The sequence below is a fragment of the Canis lupus genome, chromosome 11 (assembly GCF_048164855.1).
Source record: "Canis lupus baileyi chromosome 11, mCanLup2.hap1, whole genome shotgun sequence".
NCBI lineage: Eukaryota > Metazoa > Chordata > Mammalia > Carnivora > Canidae > Canis > Canis lupus.
In genome coordinates, this window is record NC_132848.1 from 23,700,764 (window position 1) to 23,705,909 (window position 5,146).

Consider the following 5,146-nt stretch of genomic DNA (forward strand, 5'->3'; position numbering starts at 1 on the left):
TTTCCCTGATGGAACCCTGATACACCTTATATTCTGAAACCTTGCTAAATCCATTAGTCACAGCAGCTGTTTTGTAGATCCCATTCGGCTTTCGAAATAAACAATTATGTCATCTGTAGAGACGGTTTTCCTCTGCTTTCCAATCTTTGAGCCTATTATTTTTTCTTGCCTTATTCCAATAGCCAGGACCTCAAATATCATTTGAATGAAAGCAGTGAAACTAAGAAACCCTGTGATTCTGATTTCAAAGAACAAGTGTCAATAGTTCGACCATTAAGTAGATTATTTAGTAGATAAAAGTTGTTCTTAGTTTGCTTTTTTTGTGTGTGTGTGTGCTTACATTCTAAAAAAAATGAATGGTAGAGATGCCTCCACCATTGTGCAGTCAGCTAAGCATCTGGCTCTTAGTCTAGGCTCAGGTTGTGGTCTGAGAGTCATAGGATCGAGTCCTGTGTAGGGCTCTGCACTCAGTGTGGAGTCTGCCTCAGTTTCTCTCTCCCTCTGCACCATTCCTAAAATAGAGAATTCTTTTTATTTTTTTTAAAGATTTATTTATTTATTCATTCAGAGAGAGCAAGAGAGAGGTAGAGACACAGGCAGAGGGAGAAGCAGGCTCCATGCAGGAAGCCCGATGTGGGACTCGATCCCGGGTCTCCAGGATCACACCCCGGGCTGCAGGCAGCGCTAAACTGCTGCGCCACTGGGGCTGCCCGAGAATTCTTTTTAGAACTCATGCAGCAATTTGGCAACGTGGCAGGATACAAAATCAATGCCCAGAAGTCGGTGGCATTTCTAATACACTAACAATGAGCCTGAAGAAAGAGAAATTAAGGAGTCAATCCCATTTATAATTGCACCCAAAAGCATAAGATACCTAGGAATAAACCTAACCAAAGAGGCAAAGAATCTATGCCCTAAAAATTACAGAACACTTCTGAAAGAAATTGAGGAAGACACAAAGAGATGGAAAAATATTCCATGCTCATGGATTAGAAGAATTAATACTGTGAAAATGTCAATGTTACCCAGGGCAATTTACATGTTTAATGCAATCCCTATCAAAATACCATGGACTTTCTTCAGAGAGTTGGAACAAATTATTTTAAGATTTGTGTGGAATCAGAAAAGACCCCGAATAGCCAGGGGAATATTAAAAAAGAAAACCATATCTGGGGGCATCACAATGCCAGATTTCAGGTTGTACTACAAAGCTGTGGTCATCAAGACAGTGTGGCACTGGCACAAAAACAGACACATAGATCAATGGAACAGAATAGAGAACCCAGAAGTGGACCCTCAACTTTATGGTCAACTAGTATTTGACAAAGCAGGAAAGACTATCCACTGGAAAAAAGACAGTCTCTTCAATAAATGGTGCTGGGGAAATTGGACATCCACATGCAGAAGAATGAAACTAGACCACTCTCTTGCACCATACACAAAGATAAACTCAAAATGGATGAAAGATCTAAATATGAGAAGATTTCATCAAAATCCTAGAGGAGAACACAGGCCCTTTCTGAACTTGGCCACAGTAACTTCCTGCAAGATACATCCACGAAGGCAAGAGAAACAAAAGCAAAAATGAACTATTGGGACTTCATCAAGATAAGAAGCTTTTGCACAGCAAAAGAAACAGTCAACAAAACTCAAAGACAACCTACAGAATGGAGGAAGACATTTGCAAATGACCTATCAGATAAAGGGCTAGTTTCCAAGATCTATAAAGAACTTATTTAACTCAACAGCAAAGAAACAAACAATCCAGTCATGAAATGGGCAAAAGACATGAATAGAAATCTCACAGAGGAAGACATAGACATGGCCAACAAGCACACGAGGAAATGCTCCGCATCACTTGCCATCAGGGAAATACAAATCAAAACCACAATGAGATCCCACCTAACAGCAGTGAGAATGGGGAAAATTAACAAGGCAGGAAACCACAAATGTTGGAGAGGATGTGGAGAAAGGGGAACCCTCCTGCACTGTTGGTGGGAATGTGAACTGGTGCAGCCCCTCTGGAAAACTGTGTGGGGGTTCCTCAAAGAGTTAAAAATAGATCTGCCCTACGACCCGGCAATTGCACTGCTGGGGATTTACCCCAAAGATACAGATGCAGTGAAATGCCGGGACACCTGCACCCCGATGTTTCTAGCAGCAATGTCCACAATAGCCAAACTGTGGAAGGAGCCTTGGTGTCCATCGAAAGATGAATGGATAAAGAAGATGTGGTCTATGTATACAATGGAATATTCCTCAGCCATTAGAAATGACAAATACCCACCATTTGCTTCGACATGGATGGAACTGGAGGGTATTATGCTGAGTGAAATAAGTCAATCGGAGAAGGACAAACATTATATGGTCTCATTCATTTGGGGAATATGAAAAATAGTGAAAGGGAATGAAGGGGAAGGGAGAAAAAAATGAGTGGGAAATATCAGAAAGGGAGACAGAACATGAGAGGCTCCTAACTCTGGGAAACGAACTAGGGGTGGTGGAAGGGGAGGAGGGCGGGTGGTGGGGGTGACTGGGTGGCGGGCACTGAGGGGGGCACTTGATGGGATGAGCACTGGGTGTTATTCTATATGTTGGCAAATTGAACACTGATAAATTTATTATTAAATAACAAAAAATACTAAATGATTATTAAATTCTGTCAAGTGCTTATAACATTATTTAAAACCATGTGACCTTTCTCCTTTATTCTGTAAATATATTGAGTTATATTAATCTTCAAATGTTAAGCCAACCTTGAATTCCTGAAGTAAATTCTACTTGCTCATTGTGCAGTATCCTTTCATATTGTTTTACTGGATATGCTAATATTTGCTAAGTATTTTTGTATTTGTTTATGAGGGATATGGATCCACAGATATTTTTCTTTGCAATGTCTTCATCAAATTATGGTATTAAAGAAGTTGGAAAGTACTCTATTTTTTGAAAGAGCGTCTTTAAATTTGTTAGAATTCACCAGTGAAAACATCTGGGCCAGGAGTTTTATTTGTGGGAAGATTTTTTTTGTAATTAAAATTTTTCAATGTATTTAATATACAATGCCATTCGATCTATATTCCATTTTTTGTCAGTTTCAGTTAAGTTAAATTATTCAAGGAATCTGTCATCTCATCTATATTGAATTTTTGGCATGAAACTGCTCATAATATTTTTACTTATATTACTAGCTGCAGACTCCAAGTGATAATTGCCTTTCATCATTAATTTGGGGTTTCATTTATTTTAATATGCCTAGCAAGGGGTTCTTGAATTTTTATTTATCTTTTCAACATGCTAACTTTTTGGCTTTGTTAATTTTCTCTATTTTTTTACTTTCTTGTTTTTTATTTCTGTTATTATTTCATCCTTTCTATTGATTGGGTTATTTTGATATACATGTATATCAGATTGGCTCAGTAGGGTAAGGACCCCACCCCTGGACAATCAGCTGTGACTAAAGTTGGGGTCAAATACACACACAGTATACAATATACACAGTGTATATTGTATATTGTGTGTGTGTATGCGTATTGTATACTGTGTGTGTGTATGGTTTTCTTTTTTTTGTGTGTATGGTTTTCTTAAGTTAGAATATTAGTTATTAATTCTAGACTGTTCTTTATTTTCTATTATAAGTATTTAGATTTTCCTCCAAGTACTATTTTGTTTCCCAAATGTTGATATTTTGCATTAGTCTTCAGTTCAGATTATCTTCTTACTTCCATTATGATTTTTTTCTTTGACACGCGAATTGTTTCAAAGTGTGGCTCCTTTTTCTATCTTTTAAACAAAATTTTCACATATTTAGGTTTTTTCTAGGTATTATTTTTATTTTATTTTTTTTTAATTTTTTTTAGTTCTTATTTATTTATGATAGTCACAGAGAGAGAGAGAGAGAGAGAGAGAGAGAGAGGCAGAGACACAGGCAGAGGGAGAAGCAGGCTCCATGCACCGGGAGCCCGACGTGGGATTCGATCTCGGGTCTCCAGGATCGCGCCCTGGGCCAAAGGCAGGCGCTAAACTGCTGCGCCACCCAGGGATCCCTAGATATTATTTTTATTACTAACTTGATCCCATTGTAGTAGTCCCATGATTTCAATTCTTTGGAATTTACTGGAACTTATTTTATTTTATTTTTTAAGATTTTACTTATTTATTCATGAGAGAGAGAGAGAGATGGTACTCCAGGTACCACGCCCTGGGCCAAAAGCAGGCACCAAACCGCTGAGCCACCCAGGTGTCTCTGGAATTTATTTTATGTTCCAGATTCTGGTCTATATTGGCGATCATATCATGGGCATATGAGAGGAATGTGTATTCTGTTCTTGGGTGTAGTACTGTATAAGTATCATTTAGGTCAAGGTGATAGGTAGCATTATTCAGATTATCTATTACTTTATAACTTTTTGTTGACCTGGCTTTTCAGTTGCTGAGATAGGGTGCCAAAATCTCCAACTATGTATATGGAAATGCCTGTTTATCCCTTAAATCTGTTGTGGGTTTTCTTCCTCCATGTACCTAAAGTTCTATTATTAGATGCATTTCCATTTATGATTGCTCTGTCTTCTAAATAAAATGACCATTTTGTCATTATAGAAAGGTCATCTAGATCTAGTAATACCTTTTTGAAGTCTGTTTTAGGTGGGTAGGGGGTTGGGTGAAATCGGGGATGGGGATTTAAAGCATACATTTATCATGATGGGCACTGGATGATGTACAGATTGTTGAGTCACTATATTGTACACCTGAAACTAAAATGATATCATATGTTAACTATACTGGAGTTGAAATTAAAACTTCCTGAAAAAATGAAAAATAAAAGTAAACCAGGTTGGGGAATCCCTGGGTGGCTCAGCGGTTTAGCACTGAGCCATGCCTTTAGCCCAGGGCATGACCCTAGGGTCCTGGGATCGAGTCCCACATTGGGCTCCCTGCATGGAGCCTGCTTCTCCCTCTGCCTCTGTCTGTGCCTCTCTCTCTCTCTCTTTCTGTGTCTTTCATGAATAAATAAATAAAATCTTTAAAAAAAAAAAGTAAACCAACTTAAGTTCCTGGAAAGAATTAAGTCTATTTTGTATATTATTCATATAGATTCCCTGGAATTTTGATGCTCACTGTGGGTATAGTATACTTCTTTGCTTCTGCT